Source organism: Festucalex cinctus, chromosome 18 (genome assembly GCF_051991245.1).
Source record: "Festucalex cinctus isolate MCC-2025b chromosome 18, RoL_Fcin_1.0, whole genome shotgun sequence".
NCBI classification, from domain to species: Eukaryota; Metazoa; Chordata; class Actinopteri; order Syngnathiformes; family Syngnathidae; genus Festucalex; species Festucalex cinctus.
In genome coordinates, this window is record NC_135428.1 from 16022957 (window position 1) to 16042411 (window position 19455).

At 39.5% G+C, this 19455-nt stretch overlaps 1 protein-coding gene across 1 annotated transcript in view; it reads left to right on the forward strand.

Moving 5' to 3' along the window:
- Positions 1-13545: 13545 nt before the first annotated feature.
- The window catches only part of fstl4 (follistatin-like 4), a 123924-nt gene continuing 118014 nt past the window's right edge, over positions 13546-19455 (forward strand). The window contains exon 1 of the mRNA XM_077505302.1: positions 13546-13669. The gene's annotated coding sequence lies outside the window, so the exon portion shown is untranslated. The remainder of the gene's footprint in view (positions 13670-19455) is intronic.

Here is a 19455-nt window from a genome sequence, read left to right on the forward strand (position 1 = left end):
GATAATGTTCTTGAAAATTAGACTAACACACACTAGCCTTTGCTTAAAATGAAAATGAACCTGTTTCTACCGACCCGGAAGTCTTAAAGATGGTAACTAAATTTTCTTAGCTCCATAGCCTCCATTCATTTAGTCTTTTTATTTTTTTATTTTTATTTTTTTTTAAAGCATTTTTGTGCTGTTTTTCACACAATATCGACAAGCCAAAGAAGAGACCTTGTAACAACGAGAGACGTAAAACAAGAGGGACATATCTTCGAAAGCGGGATTGAACCAAGGTAAGCTAGGCTATATACACATTGTACAATAAGTTAAATTAATTTTTAGGAACTCAATTACATTTCCATTACTTCTTATGGACAAAAAAACACATAAAAGCTTATCGTTTGCCAAAAATGTCTAATGTGAACTGTCTGTGAACCCATGGTTCGTTGAATTCTGCTTACATTCTGTCAAGGAAGTTAAATTTCTTTCAAAATAGTGCTCTGCGGCCATTTTGCAACATCTTTGTGTCAAAGAACAATTTTTGAAGTGAGTGGAGGCATGTCGCATTTCTCAAACTCGTTCCTTGAGGGCTGCAGTCCTCCATGTTGTGGAGGTTTCCCTCCTCCAACGCACCTTAATCAAATGATCAAAGATACTACTTACCAGGTTTCTGTAGAGCTTGCTGATGAGCTAATCATTTGAATCAGCTGTGTTGGATGAGGGAAACCTCTAAAACTGCAGGACTCTGGATCTCGAGGACCGGAGTTTGAGAACTACATGATTTAGACAATAATAGTGCTTTTCCGCAATCTTGTGGTATATAAAGAAAACTACTTATTTTTAAGGCTTGGCATCAATTACTTTAGAATTTTCAATATTCATATATATTGTATATCTTTACATTATTTTTAATTGTTATTACTGAGTCTGTGTTTACGGGCCGGCTGATTTAATTGGCCGGTATTTGCTCTCTTAAAAGCAGAAAAAGTGGCAGATTAAAAATAAATACATAAATAAGATAATGACGTTCAAACATTGCCCTACAGATTGCAGTTTTTTTTTTTTTTTTTGCCAATTTTTCTGTTTCACTAATACTATAGGATGAAGGATTGTAAAACAGTGAAATCTGTCCATTCATATCTTTATTGTTAACACTGACTAAAAAGGAAGTATTTTATTCATTATATTTTGCATTTTTTTTTTTAAATTAATCAGCTGATTAATCGGTTATCATAATTTTATTCTGCCAAATATCAGCCTAATATTGGCCGAAAAAGGAAAAAAATAAATCTATATCGTTGGGCCCTAGTTGTTATAAAGTGCATTACTACAGAGTGCTATTTTCCTTATCTAAAAGCACATCACAAGTTTTGTTTCATGTTTTTTTGGGGGGAAGGCTGGAACATAATGGCAATGTCAAAGTTGCGTTGCCCCCTTCCTGGAATTGGGTTGTGTTCAATTTCCGTTGGTCTGCTTCTAGTTCATCCCAAGACTTTTGTGGATGAATGATATTTTGTAGGACTTCTTGAAAATCCATCTTTATCCTTATACAATCTTCCTTTCTTTTACCGTTTTGGACGAGTTCTCTTCCGTTTTGTGTCATTTTTCCTCTCTCTCTCCCTTCTCTCATTTGGCCTACCTGATGGCCTTCCCCCGTCTCGCCGTCACATCATCATCAAGCGTCTCGCTATGCCTGTCCACCGCCGTCGATTGCCGACTTTGATCACCTGAACGTATGCGGCTGTTTTTATTTTTAGCCACCTTTTTGCATTTCATCGTCTCCAGTCTTCGTACCGTCGTCATTCGGCGAGAACCGTTTTTATCTCGTTTCCTGCCGCAGGGGAGCTTTTGCAGAAAGGGTTCTTGACAACCAGACGGCAAGACAGTGATGTCTTTATTAAATATATACACATATATTTTTGGGGGGCAGATTTGAAATGCTCCAATAATGGTGAAGCTATTTTCATGCAGTATGTTTATGTGTTTGTTGCCAAAATAACTAAAAAAAAAAAAAATAAAAAAAGCACAAATAAAACTATGTGGACGGGGCAAAGAAGCTATGCAAAAAAATGCCAAAAAAAATAAATAAAACGGAAATAAAAAAAAATAAAAATAAAAAAATTCTATTTCAAGGCTATATTACCTAGCCTTACTATGGAGTATTAAGACACCTGGAAACTTCAAAAATTGTGAATCATTTTTATATGTCTCTTAATGTTTAGCTCATAACGATGTTTTTATTGAATTAAAAAAGCGAGACAAGTCGTGGGTGTCAGGCGGGTACGCAGTCACCTCCTTTGTACTTGGCGCTGAACTCTTCCCGTCACCCTTTTAGTCTGGCTTTGATGAGGCCGCCGCCGCCGTCGACGACACAATGGAGCAGAAGGCGCGGCGGATAAAGCTCGCCGTTGAAAAGAATCGAAGGGAAGAAGAAAAAAAAAAGAAAAGGAAAAGCTGAAAGCGAGTTATTGATGCACAACACCATTTTGAGCCGTGAAATTGGAAACAAACAAGCGGCTTTACAGACGTGCAAGTTGTTGCTCACTTGTTTAGTGGGAAAATAAATGTCTCAAGTTGCTTTTGTGTGCTGCCTTTCTACGATTGTAGTGGACAGATTGCTTAAAATACCAATAGATTGATACCAATGATACTAGAATGCACTATCATTAAAAAAAAGCCAATATTTCTCAAGTCAAGGCTTTGGGAAGGTTTAGTTATTTACTATGTTGACCTAATATCGCATCAATGCCAACTGTGAATTTGAAATCGATCAATCCTAGCACTGATAGATTGATACCAGTGTAATGATAATACTTTTGTCCTGTGGTTTCATCAACATTAGGTGGCTATAATTGTAGTTATTTGCTGTATTCTAATCAGTCAATTATTGTTTAGTTATTTGGTATTGGATCGATACTGGCCATGGTAATGCTATCAATTGATACCAATGTGATTGGATGGATACTTTAGTGTGTCTTTGGTGGGTTTGATTAAATATCACTGAATATTTCTTATAAGTCAAAGCTTTGGTGGCGTTAGTTACAATATTGACCTGGTTCTGGATCAAACAAAAAACTATACTTTAAAATCAAGGCTAGTTTAGACATTTATGATGGTTTCATCCCAAACTGGCATTTTTTTCTGTGAATTCAAGGCCTTGGGGAGCTTGAGAAGGTCCTTGTGGTCCTCCATGTTGACACCCCAGCTGTCGTTTGTGGACCACACTCATCGCTGGCCCCTCAGACTAACTGACGCTAATAAGAGTGGACAGCGGATAGAGAGGAGGGCGCTAACAGCTGTGAGCTAACGCTGTTAGAGCCAGATACGTGCTACACAGTGAAGGACAAATTAAAGTAACGGATGGGTATGAATACATGCTGGATTATAGCTTCAAACATACTTGTGTGTTTCTCAACGTATAGTTACTTTGCTGGTTTTTGTTCGACCTGTCATGGACATGCTTGCCAGAAAACTCACAACTGCAGTGTAATTGATTGTCTTAATGCTTTTTTTTTTTTTGGAAGTAAAAGAAGCAATGAAATCTCATGTCAGCAATTTGAGAAACGTTTCCAGAAAAGCATACGTCCCCCTCTGCGACCGGTAGATTTACGAGCACCTCCATAAGTGTTTGCCGTGATGAATGGCCGCCGCCTGACGTCCTGCGGTCGGCTAAAAGGCGAGCAGGAATCACAGGTGGGAAGGACGCGAGGGAGACGCGTTTTCATCTGTTTCTTGAGCGTGTCCACGGGTGAGAGGCAATCGGTCATAACTGGACTGCCGCTTTGAGCGGTGCAGAATCTCCGCCAAGGCCAAGCACGTCACCCAACTTGGTGACCTTGTATAGCTAAACAAAATATACAAAAGAGCTCAGTACGATGCAGCCTGTCAACTAACCAGAACAAGAAACACTGGTTTGATTCAGAATGCCAATAAAGCGCTACATTATAACCCAAGAAACTGTATACCGGTTTTTATACACTTAAAGCACCTTAAAAACGAACTAATGAAGGATCAAACAAAGTAGACAACAAACAGTTATGAAAAATGTCATACAATCCAAAGATTGAGTTTACAAATCTAGAATGGAACAACCAGGTGAAAGATTAAATGAGCTAACTTCAAGTTCAAATTAACCGAAGATCAAACTAGAAAATGAAACCAATGGAAGAATGTTAGACAAACAAACTGAACAAAAAACTGAAAGAACGAGTGAAATGAACTAGCCAACAAGTGGAAGATTAAACATGCAGATTTCAAACTGAAGAAAAGATCTTACTAGCTACAAATAAAAACAAACTAAAGATCAAATGAACAAACTCTCAAAATACCAAATTCGTTATCGAACAAATGAAAAGAAAGCTGTCCAAATACCTACACTAACGACCACAAAATATCAAACTAACCAATGAATGAACAGCTAAAAAAAACAAAAAAAACCCGACAAAAACTCAAAAAAATTGAATAAAGATCAATATAGAGTAAAAAGAAAAATGTCAAACGACAAAACAAACAAAAGCAAAAACAAAACACTAGTGTGTGTTGGAAAAAAAAAAAAGATTAAAATAAAAGCATACTTAGCGGGTAGTTGACCAGAAAGGTTATGAATGTGACAAATGTGCGAAATGGGATTTAAAACGAGTGCGCGAGCTGAAGCCGTCTTGCTCTTTGCATTATTTTGGGGCAGATATCCCCCACATTATCCTCGGACACAGTCGACTTAAAAAAGAAACGTCCAAATCCTGTGTGGCAGGAAGCTTTTTTTTTTTTTTTTTTTGAAGCCCCCAGCCCGTCAGCCGTCTTTGCGCTTGTGACATTTACGAGATTACGTTGATCTATGGCAAGCAAATCCCGACATTCGCCAAGCTCTGCGCTTGTCTGCGTAATTCCGTCTTTTCCGTCTTGTGTGCGCTGCCTATACCTGCCTGCTTGACGCTGACACGCTACCTTCGCAGTTGAGGACAGATAGCGTGCCGTGGCAGAGCTAACACGGCTAACGGGATTAACACTTTGGAGTGCAGGTGGGCTAAAACGGCATCCATGCTGCTCTTTTTACATAAAAAAAAAAACATGAAATGACTTTGACTACTCTATATTGTCGTTTCTAGTATAAATTCCACTAAATGTTCGTGCGATGATGATGATGTTTTTTGGAATGCTGCTTGTGGTTGACAAACAGGCTTTCAGTGGCGCACAGCTTCATTAATTGGATCCGTTCCGCTGGCGCGTTGGCTGATAAAACGGCGTCTGCTACCACAAAAACATTTTTTTTCTTTTCCTGGTGCTGGCTTGGAGAATATTCCCAAGAAGACACCATGCACCACCATGACGGATGAAGGATGCAGAGATTAAAAAACATACTAGCAATTAAAGCAGTTTGAATTGGAGGGAGGGTGAAGTCATTAGAGATGACAGTCACTGTTTTTTGTTTCACGTTCTTCTTCTTCTACAAATTGTTTAGCCAACATGCAGCAAATATAAAGACAGTTTACTGGACAGTTCATTAGGTACTCACCCACCACCACATTATTTTACTTTACTGCACTCTTACAAATTGTTTATTATTTTTATTATGACTATTGCTCCTGCCATGACTACTACTACTTACCACAACTGCTGCTTCTACTATTATTGGTACTTGTATGACTGAGACTACTTTTGCAGTGATTATTACTTTCATTACATTTACCATTTTGACTACTACTATTTTTCCTTTTACTATTACTGAAGCTATTTCTGATACCAATACTAGTACGAGATCTATTGATGTTACTTCGAGTATTACTTCTTCTGTCACCATGACTCCTGCTGTTGCTCAACGTAGTAGTATAATTATTAGGAATACAATAGTAGTCTTGCTATTGTAGTCGTCGCAATATTGTTAACTGACACCGGTTTCTAATATTTTGCCCGAAGGTACAGTAACAACATTTTAGAAATAACGTCCTCAATGCAGAACAATAATCAAAATGAACTAGTTAAGTTTCAATAAGAATATATATATATATATATATATATATATATATATATATATATATATATATATATATATATATATATATATATATACATCCATCCATTTTCTTGACCGCTTATTCCTCACAAGCTCGCGGGGGGTGCTGGAGCCTATCTCAGCTGGCTTTGAGCAGTAGGCGGGGTACACCCTGGACTGGTTGCCAGCCAAGGCGGACAACCACCCACACTCACAAATATATATTTATATATATATATATATATATATATATATATATATATATATATATATATATATATATATATATATATATATATATATATATATATATATATATATATATATATATATATATATATATATAATTGTTTTGTCCTCTAGCAAAGCAGCAGACAGTCTCGATTGGTACTATTTGGCAAGAATAAATCCTATTTAAGGGAGGAAAAAAAATAAGCATCAGAGTGAGCAATGCGTGCACATTCCCGTGGACATCAACCTCATATTTCTTCCCCTCCCCAACTCGTGAATCCAATCAGAGGGCTGCTTTGATGTTGACGTTAAATATTGAAGCCACATCCATATTTCACGCCGGCGCAAGCGGGGTCGGAGGTCAGCGGGACAAAACATTGGCGCTGGAATTGCGCCCTGAGTTAATCTCCCTTCGCCTGTGAGAGGTCACCACCTCCCATAATGTGGGCCGCCAAATCGCGCCACAAATACTAATGGCGTCATCATCATCATGAGAAAATTAAAATGCATAAAAAAAGGAACCACTTCTTTGCTCATGTGATTATTTCACACGTTGAAGGCTTTAACTATCCACCCATCCATATTTTGAAACGCTTGCTCCTCACAAGGGTCGCGGGGGGTGCTGGAGCCTATCTTAGCTGGCTTTGGGCAGTAGGCGGGGTACACCCTGAAATGGTCGCCAGCCAATCGCAGGGCACACAGAGACGAACAACCATCCACACTCACAAGCACACCTAGGGACAATTCGGAGCGCCCAATTAACCTGCCATGCATGTCTTTGGAATGTGGGAGGAGACCGGAGTACCCGGAGAAGACCCACGCGGGAATGGGGAGAGCATCCAAACTCCACCCAGGAAGGCCGGAGCCTGGACTCGAACCCGAGTCCTCAGAACTGGGAGGCGGACGTGCTCACCAGTCAACCACCGTGCTGCCCTGATTTCAACATATCAACAGTAATTGTTCACTGATTTCTGTAGTCCTTCATGAAAGAAGACTGATTATCTTCTGTGTTTAATTAAAATAAGACATTTGCAAACATCTGTTTTTACTTTAGAAAACAATGACTGAACCGATAACATAGTACAACATCAACATCGCCTTTTTTTTAATACAAAGTACGAAACAAACACCACTGATTAATAAACAGTAATCAGGCGAAAAATGCTTTTGTAATACACTTTAATGAAAAACTAAAATGAATCTGATTAGCCGATTAAGCACTCAGATTAATCGATTTTAAAAAATAATCAATAGCGACAACACTACTTTTAACATACACTTAACTCGACTGCTAATACAACCACCACTGCTACCTAAAGCTCTGTGCGTGTCTGTGAGTCACATAATAAGGTCTTTTAATTGACAACTATCATACATATTTTTTTTTTGAAGGTTGACAGGAGCATCGGTTATGGGTAGCGGTGATTTGTCTCATCTTGCCCCACAAAGATTCACTTGACTTAAATGGGTATAAAGCACTCTATACTGTCACCGTCACTCCACCAGCTCGCGTCTAATTTGCAGTTATCGTCCCGCAACATGGCTGAATTATTCATGCAGACGCCCTCATTTTGCCTCGCATCACTCGGGCTCGGAAATGAAGTGGGAGGCGAGTAATAAAGTCAGAAGAGGGAGCCAACAGGCGACAATGGGGAGAGGCGGTTCCGAATTAGCGGAGCCTTCACCGGGCGTCTGTCGGCTCGGACTTGCTCTCGTCTTTCTTGCCGAGCGCCGCCCGCCCGTAAAATACGTGAATATTCATGGGGCCTGGTTGGCGGGCCCCGCAGATGGAAGGAACAGATGCTCGTTACGGCAAAGTGTCACTTTCACCGGAGAATTTGCTTTGGTGACAAAGCAAATAAAGTTATACGGGACGATGGAGCGTCGCAAAGACGACTGGCTGAGATGCCGCAAAAACTCCAACAAGCAGAACAAGATTATATATATATATATATATATATATATATATATATATATATATATATATATATATATATATATATATATAATTGCTAATAAAAACATATTTTATGTGTGCCATCTATATATCAATATAATTTTAAAAAGTTGAAGTTTTTTTAAAAAAAATTGTTGATTCTCTTGACTATATATTTCGTTCAAATGATTGACAGATCTCTTAAAAGCACCAGAGCAAGGCGGGAAAAGGAGTAACAATTCCCACCATTAATGGGGACAAAATGGCCGTTCATTTGCTTTTACAACACGAGTGTCGGACGAAACGGCCGGATGAAAACGCACTTAAAGAGCACGTTGTCATCTCGTTTGCGTTTCCCGGAGGACGCTGCCTATTTGATGCTTTTTTTCTTTTTTTCGTTATGATTGGAGTTCGGTGCGCTGATTAGAAGTGTGTGCGCGTTGCGTCCTTCAAGTTGGACAGCAGACGATGGGGCGCTCGGTCTTTTAATAGCAACGTCATGATGATCAATAGAGCCTGGACGGCGCGGCTATTAAAAGACGCTAATGTGCCATCACACTTTGATGCGGACAGCTTTTCATCAGATTGCGGCGTACTTTGCCATCGGAACCACAAACGCGTGCTCGCTTATTACTCAAAGACACATGAAATCAAACAGGAAGTCTGCCAATTTGGTTTAAAGCAGCCATTTGGGGCAAATTCCAGGGCTTGCCAAATGCCCCAAATAAGGCCAAATTTCTATGCAGATGTGCAACCTTTGAAGACGACGTCATCATTTGAAGTATTCTTCATTTCTTTCAGTGCTTTTTACCGTGAGCTGACATTGTGGCAGTGTGACGCTAAGTGAACTTTTCAAACTGTTTTTACATCATAAAGACTTTTTTCCCCCCTTTTCACATTCTCCGACTCAGCTTGAGGTGAGTTGATGCAAAGACTTCTGATGACCCGTCAGATCGTCGCCTTGAAAAAGATGCAAGAAGAAGTTCCAACAAAAAAAGCAAAGGCGTAACATTCCGCTCATGCAAATGGGGCAGAAAAAGCAGGATAAAAAAAAAAAAAAAAAAAAAAAAAAGTAGCGATGCGGCGCCGTCCTATTCCCACATGTGCTCAATTGATCCTTCCGCTAAATGGCCCGCGGCGTCGGGAACGCACCGCCTCGCTCCCCCGGCCCGGGCTCCTTTTGTGCCGGACCGCCACGTGAAGATAACAAAAACGCTCGGAGGCCTCAATTTGACCTTAAAGGAAAACATCCTTGTATCTCCTCTAACTTTTCCACCCCGCTTCATTCTTCTGGCGCGGATCTGAAATTCACTCGGCCGAGCAATCCTTTGTGATGGAGAGGCGGCGTCCCAACAAAAGTCTAAAACAAACAACGTCCTTTTGTGCCACACAAGATGAGGACGAGTATATGTTTAGTTACTAAGTTCTTAGTAGGGCTGCACAATATTGGAAAAACATGCGATATGTAATATAGTTGCTGAATATAGCGCTATCGATATTATTGCGATATTTAACATGTACCTATTAAAGAAATAACATTTTATTATCTAATGAAAGAATTACATTTTTTTCATGTGGCAAAATAATCAAACTCAATGTATTCTTAATTGTAATTACATCTCGATAATGTTCAACTATTGGATGGCAGTGGACATTTTCATTAAGTACACTGCTCCAACTACGTTTTGCATTTGCATTTTTAGGGTTGGAACACCCTTGTTAACTAGGGGCGTGGAAACCAAATAAAAAGAGAGGGTGAGGAGGGGAGTGCAATAGTGAATTGTATTAGTCAGTTCCTCTCCTTTGTGTCTTATCTCTTTTTTTTGTCATGTTTAATAAATGTTAAACAGGTAAACCTGACAGTCTGACTGGTCATATTCAGATAAAAGCATAAAATTCCATATCAAATTTATTGCATGTCTTTGCGATATGCGTATCGCATTAGCCAATATCGCAATATTGATATTTTTTCGATATATTGTGCTGCCCTGCTTCTTAGGAAGCAGGAATCACAAATGTCTGCAACCATTTAAGTAACCTCAAATGCAGTTCAGGTTCTCCAATAGGCCTTTCCTGACATTTTATTTGTCTTTTTATTAAGATTTTTTGCTAACACAAACTGCTATGAGGTCCATTTAGCATGAGTGAGTTTTGGGGTGGTTCAATTTGAATTCTCAAGAAGACATGTCTGGAAAAAAAAGAAAAAAAAAGAAAATGAGCCTTGGTGGGTTTAAAGTGGCCATTTTAGAATCAATCAAAAAAAGTCTCCAGAAGCCATGCCCAAAGCAACACAGGAAGTTAGCCATTTTGGTTTGAAGTAGACATTTCATGTTCTCAATAATGAACGAAAATATTTTGGAAAATTCAGCCCCCAAAGAAAGATTCTCTGAGCAACATGATATTTGGCAGAAATTTCTATCATGAGTGGAGCCATAAAAAGGTCTCAAGAAGCTAAGCTTGAAAAGACACAGGAAGTGTGGCATTTTGGTTTGAAGCATCTATTTTAGGTGTAATTTTTCCAGCGTTTCTTTAATTACAAACTCATCTAAGAGATATTATCTGATTTTGAGACCATATACAGTACATTTCTAAAGATTGGCAATGGTTTCGTATTTGTGTGTGGATGTGAATGATGACGTGATTATTCACCATAAAACACAAAGTTCAAGATTTAACTCCACAAGGTCAGAAAACGTCGTGCGCGATACAAACCAAAAATCAGCAGGTATCAAAGGTTAGCTGAGGTTGTTTGAAATGCAAACGCTGACTTGCTAATTGCTTGTTGCCCTCCCCCGTCAAATAAGAGCGCTTCAACGGAATGAGCCTACAAACCTTGGCAGACGTTCATTTCTGGGCCAACAGGACAAATGTAAGTGGGAGACGAGGGGTGAAAGCTTCCCGGGTTCCCCTTCCTTTCATCTAATGAGCGGGTCAGACCTTTCGCAAGGTGACTTTGATTCATCACCGTAGGACTCCTGTTACCCCCCCCCCCCTTCATTTTGTGTTATTTCTTTCTAAAGGGGAGCATTTACACATTTTTTCAACATTGAAAAAGCCAACACTCAAATATTTTGAAGTTAGCTAGTCGAGTTTATGAGGTTCAAATATGCTAGCAAATGTACAGATTCTCAGTCAAGTTTGCTTTTGAAATACCCGTAGAAACAGACAAAATAACCCCTAAAATTGTCATTTCAAACCAAAATGGCAGATTTCTTGTTTCTTTTCAGGTATAGGTTCTTTAGATTTTTTTGTGGGTCTGCTCATGATAGACATGCCTACCAAATGTCATTATTTCCCCACTTGAGTAGAGGTGTGTTTTATAGATTTCAAGTCTCCGCTCATCCTGGTGTACAACTTGTCAATGAACTGCTCAACTGCCCCCCAGACTATTGATCCAACAACACCCTGTAGCGCCCCCTCGGCCCGCCCGTCTTTTATTCAAAAGGACCTCTATAAAGAATCTACATCTCATCTTAATTGGATATTGAAGTCCATTAATTAAAACATTATCTCTGGCAAAACAGTCTGACCACTTAATCAATGCGGATGAAAGGATGCTGTCGCTGAGAGCGACGACAGTTCAACAAACACACACACGCACACAACACACACAGGTTGGAGTGCGTCCAATTGAGCTGTTTAAGAGGATTTTTTTTTGGATTGCCGCCCCAGCACAAAATCGATCAACTTTCAAGTGCCACTTTCTTTTTGAATGTCATCAGACGAGCAACATGGACACATTGAAAAAGACAGGCGGTTGTCAGCTAGGGCGTGAAGTCAATCCAAAATGGCAGACTGCCTGTCTGTTTTCAGGCTCGGCTTCTTGAGACTTTTTTTTGTGGGTCTACTCATGATAGACATGCGTACGGAAATTTGTTAAGGGAAACAGGCTTTTCTAAAAGACAATGTTTACAGCCAGTCGGACTCGAAAATGTGCACTTCAAACCAAATTGGTGACTTCCTGTTTCTTTTAGGGTATGGCTCTTTGTGACGTTTTTGTGGGTCTACTCATGCTAGCAATCCCTATTAAATGTCATGTTGCCAAGTAAAACTGTTTTTGAGGGTTGCATTTTCAAAAAATAATTTATATTTCAAAGAAGCCAGACCTTAAACGAGTAGTTTGAAAAAATGGCCTGCGACTTTTAGAGTATGGCATCTTTCGACTTTTTTGTGGATCTATTCATTATAGATATGCCTACCAAATGTCAAGCTGTGAAGTAAAACTTTAGAGTGTCACGTTTTAAAAAATAAAATAAAAAAAATAATCATATTTTAAGACAAGCCAGACCGAAACCAAAATGGCAAATGGCCTGTACCTTTCAGGGTAAAGCGTCTTCAGATTTTATTTTTTTTGTGGGTCTACTCATGACAAAATTAAATGTTGCTAAATAAAGATTTCATCCTTCATGGTAAGTCAGACCATAAAATGGCCGCTTCAAACTAAAATGATGTCTTTTTGACACACACGCTTCTTGAGACTTTTTGTGGGTCTATTTGTGACATACGTCGACCACGTATCAGATATCGTTGCTTCGTAAAACTGCTTTTAGAGCCCAAACTTGTGCAAGGATTTCATGTTTTATGAAAAGTCAGACTTTAAAATGTTGCCTTCAAACCAAATGGCTGACTTCCTGTGTCTTTTTGGGCATGGCTTCTTAAGACTTTTTTGTGAGTCTACTTCAATTAAAATGGACATGCCTACTGAATTTCATGTTACTAAGTGAAACAGGCTTTGGGGGCTGAATTGCAAACCAATCGAGTGGGACAAGCCACCTTCGGTTCTTTTGGACTCTACTGACATGCTTCTACAAATTTGAGTTTACAAAAAGTTTGTTGTGTTTGTTGGGCACACCTAATAAAAAAAAAAAACACGAAATGCGACGGCAGATCAATTAATCAAACTATTCCTGTGGGTTATCCCCAACTTTAGCAGATGTGCTTTTCGATGCACCTGCAGCCTTTTTTTTGGGCCTCTGCGGTCCTGACTCTAGGATACGGAGCAGCCTAATTGCATGCCAGCCGCCTTCAAATATTTGCTTTTATTAATCTATAATTCATCTCCTCAACAAAAGCTCTACCATCTGCTCCCGATCCAAATATGGATTTGTGCATCTGCGCCCCGGCCGGTGATTAAGATGAATGTCGTGCGTTGCGCAATCGCAGAGTGGCTTGTCGGGTTCAGAGGCCCCGCTGGATGGTGCTGTTTTCATACTCAATATAAATATAATTAGACAGAAATTCTTAAAATTGGAGAAAACAGTGGTGAAAAAGGTCGGTGCCAAGATTCCAGAACCCACAACCTCTGCATTGTGATACAAATGGCCCCCAAGGGCCACCGTAGCACTTAATTATGTTTGCACTAAGATGCTGCAGCAAATCACATTCAATTTTTGTCTCTCTCCAGGTTTCAGCAAGGAGACACAAAGTGCACAAAAAACATTGCAGCATCGCTGACGGCAATGCAGTCGTCGGAAGAACCAAGTCGGAAAACATCAAAGGAGGGCAAATATCGTAAAAAGGCCCCAAAGGTATAACTACGCTTTTATTTTATTTATGAACACGCATACATGCACAAGCAAGTTTGAACCTCGCCTGATGCCGGGTAGCCAATTAGATCACTTTATGTCGCATTGCACAGCCCCACTAATCATATGTAAAGATCCTATTTAATTTATCCCGTTTAGCAGCGTTGAGGTCCAATCCATTTGCTTTGAGCTACATTCAAGACCCTGGGGACACGCACGCACGCACGCACACACACACATACGCACAACTTTCATCACATGCGAAAAGCGGCCACACTACGTTGTGGTGCCTCGCGGCCTCCATTTGTCTTATTACGCCATGTGGACAAAAGTATTGGGTCAGAAATGTGAACGAGGTTTTCATCTCATCAGAGGATGTCTTCACGAACCAAGTGTTGAGGGATGTCTCAGTACTTTTGTCCACTTAATTGTTTCTGTTGCCACGGCGACACCTACTTTTTCAAATGGCAGACTGCAGTTATGTTTGTGGACTAGTGTAACATTATTGTTAATAGTTTAAAAAATGAAATACTTTAACAGAGAATTAAAACAAAAAAATAAATAAAAATGTAAATAACTATTTCAAAATATGTACAAATAGAGTAAATAATAAAATAAAATAATTGCAATACAAGTAATTAGTAAATATAAATAAACTAAATTATAAATAAAACGAAAAAATAAAATGTATAAATATAAACTAATTCCAAAATAAGCCCAAAACAAATTTATTTAAAAATGAATACAAGGCTACAATAAAAGTAAAATTCTACTAAAAAAAAAAATAAAAAAAAATAAAAAATAAAAATAAAAAAAATTAAAATAAAATGCATTTTAAAAACATGCATTTAAATGAATTTTTAAATTTTAAACTTCATTCATACCTAAATGGGACTAAAATAGATACAAGTATAAACAAAAGATAAAGCAATAAACCTGTTTGCAGTTTGTCATTAAAATGTATTTTATTGTATCAATAAGTGAATATATTAAATAAACACTAATAGAGAAAAAAAAAAAAGCAAAATAAATTAGAAATGCATTCAACATTTCAAAGGGCAGTTTAATAGTAAAGATTTTGTTTGTTGCTTTCAGGTCCATACCCTCCTTGTATTATTGTTCTTATTATTATATATATTTTTTTTATTATGGTCTTGTTTATGCGAGGGTGAACCCCCCCTCCCGGGGCAACAGCGTGAATTATGAGCGGCCTCTGCGCAAACATTTAATTAATTTCATTTCATAAACGCTCTCTATGCTTATCTTTGTCTCGCCTTCTCTTTTTTTTCCCCTGCGTATTTGTCGGCCTCCCGTGTTTAATTTGCTCCCTTATCACTTTCTCGTTAAAGCTCACCCAGTGCAACCGTGGCCACCTTTCTTTTTTTTCCCCCTCCTCTTTTTGGACACCGTTAAATTAGCACCAAAAACATCCGGCTGTAAGACGGGGGGAAATAAGTCATTTGGCACCTTGTTTACACTGCAGGCTTTATTTAACGTGATATTTCACCTCCCAGCAATAGGAAATAACAGGATTTGTGTTGCAATGACAAGTGGCGACATGAGGAAGCAACGGGTGGTCGGAAATGTTCAACTTCATTCAAATCAAATGTTGTGCAAATGAAAGAACTTATAATGTTGAAATGATTGATTGATTGATTGATTGATTGATTTAGCCTTTCAACTAGAGTGGGCTAACTCCATTATTGTCATTTAGAAGTTGGAAAAATCGAGAGAGAAAATTTAGTGTATGTCTTTTAGATAAAAGATTAATATTCATTTTGCATTAAAATGTATTACTGTACAAAAGCATTTTCCCCCCCTGATTACTGTTTATTAACCGTTGATTGGTGATTATTTCGTACTTCGAATTCGTATAGTGATTTAAAGAGAGGGGGATTGATGTACTATGCTTCCGCTTTGGTCCTTGTTCTCCAAAGTAAAAACAGATGATTGCAAATGTCTTATTTTGATTAAATGCGGAAGATAATCAGTCTTCTTTTATGAAGCACTACAGAAGTCAGTCAACAATTACTGTTTTATATTGTAATCTGAGGATTTGGACAATTAAAAAAAAATATTACTCTATTAAAATAGTTGTCGATTAATTTAATCATCAGTTACTTGTCGATTAATTGATTAATTTTGACAGCACTAGTAAAAACAAACACTATGGTTGATGTTGGTTCCTTTTGCTGTGTGCGCCTTGCATGCGTCCAATCACAAGCTGCCAAAGACGGACTGCGTCAAGTCGACAAGCGGGAATTTGGCAAATGACGCTTAGATATGGAAGACTATTAAAAATAGGACTAAAAAAAACAGACAATGAAAGTATGTTAGCTGCAACAAATATTACTTGTTACTGAAAGGGCTTAGTATTACCTCCTCCAAGGCGGCATTCATCCATCCATCCATCCATCCATCCATCGTGTAGTGTGTGTAATCATGTTTGTCCTTCCTCCTCCCTCCCTTTGGGACCGAGCTGAGCAGCCCAAATTCAAGCCATCCCTCCATTGTCACCTTTATTATGACTCAATCAATGCGCCACTCCGCTTTGACAAGCATCTACATGCACGCTCACTCACACAACGCGCACGCACACACACACGCTTTACGCAGAGCCGCGTATGATATTGACCAGCAGATAAGGCTTAGCCCATTCAATCAGGCTCAGGAGATTGGAGCAGCCAGCTTGAACGCTGGAGCTCATCCAGCATCCAGCATCCAGCATGGCCACTCCAGCAATGGCTGCATTCATGAAGAGCATGCACAATTTATTTTTTTTTCTTCATGAAATTTTTTATTTTTGGTATGATTCCACACCTTTTTATGGACGGTGCCCTAATTTATTAGGCGGCGTTTTAAGGAGAAGTTGAACGTGACAAATGAAAACCCTGCGGATGATATAGTAAATGTCACACGAGACTCATTGTTGACTTATCACATCCCCTTAAAGGACCACCGCAGGGGGACGCGACGCGGTTGGGCAGCCATTAATCTCCCCTTGCGGAAAATCACTTCTTATCAGTCAGCCCGTGCGTCTTCTTCCCCGAGATGCCGCATACGCCGCGCGCTCATATGCATTATGAATGAACGAGGATGCCACCTCGCACGGCGGCGGCAATGGCGGGGGGGAAAAAAGGTCACCCCGCTCGGCGGCGGTCCGACAAAGTGCCGACTCAGGGAGAAACAACGGAGACCTTTCAGTCACCGTAAAAAGAAACCTTTGCTTTATGGCACACGACGTGGCACTCGATGGCGCGTCCATCAAAAGCGGCAGCCAGCCTGTTCACGCTTAGCTAGCTGGCTAGCGGCTAACTTGACTAGCTAACATAAGCCGTCTCCTGTACATCTCCTCTCAGTGAGTGTTTTTTTCAAACATCCCAAATAGATATATTCAAATGACGGAAATTATATAAGGTACGACAAGTTAGCATAAAATATGTAATCGGCTCATCTTCTTCATCTGATTTACACACGTGGCATACAGTACGTCATTTGGACCCGACTCCACACTCGCTAAATGATTCATGATGTGTTTCGTTCCACTTGGACTGACGTTAAGGTGTGACCCACTTTTGCTCGGCAGTAAAGATCTCAGCAGAAACACATTTGCGCTTTGAATATGGATAGTGCTTACATTGCTTAAAACTGTAATAAGCTCCTTGTCAGGTTGGTTTAGAACTGCAAGTCATCATATTCTTCTTAATATTTTTTTTTGAGGGGCTGGAATGGGTTAAAAGCAAAGCATCATTTCAATGGAGACTATTGATTTGAGTGTACTGTATTTTCTAGCTAAGCTAAATTGATACATACACTAAATAGTTGTCAGGTAAATTTGGCCACACTGTTTTTGGTTATTTTGACAATGAAGATATTTGTCGTTTATAAAAATAACACTTAAAAAAAAAAACAATCATCTGAAAAATGCCATTTCTGCACAGTTGTCAACAAAAATGAAAAATGACCCCCCAAAAGCGTGTAGATAACGCGCTACAATGAGGCATCTTATCGTGTCTGCAGATGTAAACGCGCTTCTCCTGCACCACTTTTCAATCACGACAACTGCCGCAGATAAACACACCGACGTTACCATTGCGCTCACTACTCTCTCTTTAGATAATGCGATTGTACCATTTGCATTGTTGGGGCAGAGAGTTCAGTTGGGATTCAAATGGTAACCCAAAATATAAAACAACATCAAACATTCAACGTAAGTGAACAAAATTCCAAGAAGTCCTTGTTTGTGTTTGTTAGCTAGCAGGAATACTGTAAGAGTGTACCATTCACGTGATGGATTTTTACTTTAATGACAAAATGGATTCCTAACAACAGACTAACAACAACAACAACAACAACAACAAAGGGGGGGGGGGGTGTCAACATCTATAGCACCATGCTTTTAGCTTGATAGCTAGCGAGTGTGAACAAGAAAAAAAAAGTGGGGCTCTGTTTTTGTTTGTTAGCTAGCAGGCTAATTGGTTATTGGGCAATACATTTCAAACCCTTAAAGGTAAACCATGTTTTCGTTTTCATTTCAATGAAGAATTTATACATTTGAAGAATGAATCCGTTAAAATGAAAGCTACCGATGTAATAGTTAGCACCTGCCGTAGTAAACTCAACTTGTCAAGTCATTAAAAGTGAAGGCTTTCTTCTGAGGGGAATTGTGTTCTCCACTCACTAATTAACCTTTAGGAGATGCGTCGTCAGTCAAACGCTCTCCCATTGATCCGCCAGATTCTCTCTCCCGGCTAATAACGTCTCCGGTTCATCCGCCAAGATCTTGGCTTTCATCCCACCTCTCTCTGTTTTCTTTTCCTTTTTGCTAGCAGGAGTTTTCAAGTGTTTGCTCGTTTTTGGTCACAGAGAGCTTTTCCAAGCAGACTTTGGGCGCGAGGTGGGTTACACCTCGAACTGACCACAGTTATACGTCATTCCACTAGTCTTACGCAACTTTGGGATGAGTAAAAGTCCAAACCTGGTGGCTCGCGGATTTTTCAGGTTACAAAACTCCTTATGTAAACTTGTCAAAATCGCGCAGTTCGTTTAAATAAACACAAACTTCTTTCGGGTAGCGAAACTCCTGAAGGTTCCATCCAGGAAATATGTTTTTTGCCAAGTAAAAGGGCTCAGTGGAATCCTTCCATTTATTCACATGAACCACCACCAAGGAGGCCCCCTGTGGCACCGATGGGTGGGGGGAAGAGTGTGTCAATGCGTTATAGGTAGCGTACACCTGAAGCATCTCTTTGAAGCGAGGCGCCGCTAATCGGAGAAGAGCTGATGTCGCCTGCAGCTTCACCTTCACCTTGACACGCACAAACACACACACGGACACGCACAAAAGTGAGTGATGGAACAGCTCGGGGTGGGAACACAAGGAGCTGAGGTAATGCTGTCCTCTGTGGAATTGCTAGCATTGACCCACTTGGGAAAATACTATTCATGAGCTCAAATGGTAGAAATAAATAAATCATGCTAAACTGGATAGCGCAAAAATGAGCTCCTCCTACGGATACAGATGTCAAACGTAAACACACATGCTAATGCTAGCGTACCCTGTTGCAATGCCTTAGTGCTGGATGCAACTGAGGGTACATTATAAACGAAGTCATGAAATTAACACTGAAAAGAGGCGTAAAAAAATGAAGAGTAAATGAAAAGTCCATGAAGAACAGGGAAAATGTAAACTTACATAAATATGAACATTGTCCACCCTGTCATACTTTTAGCATGATTTCTTACTAAACTCCCTGGGGCCTCGCTGTCATTTTCCCTCTGCATGTGGC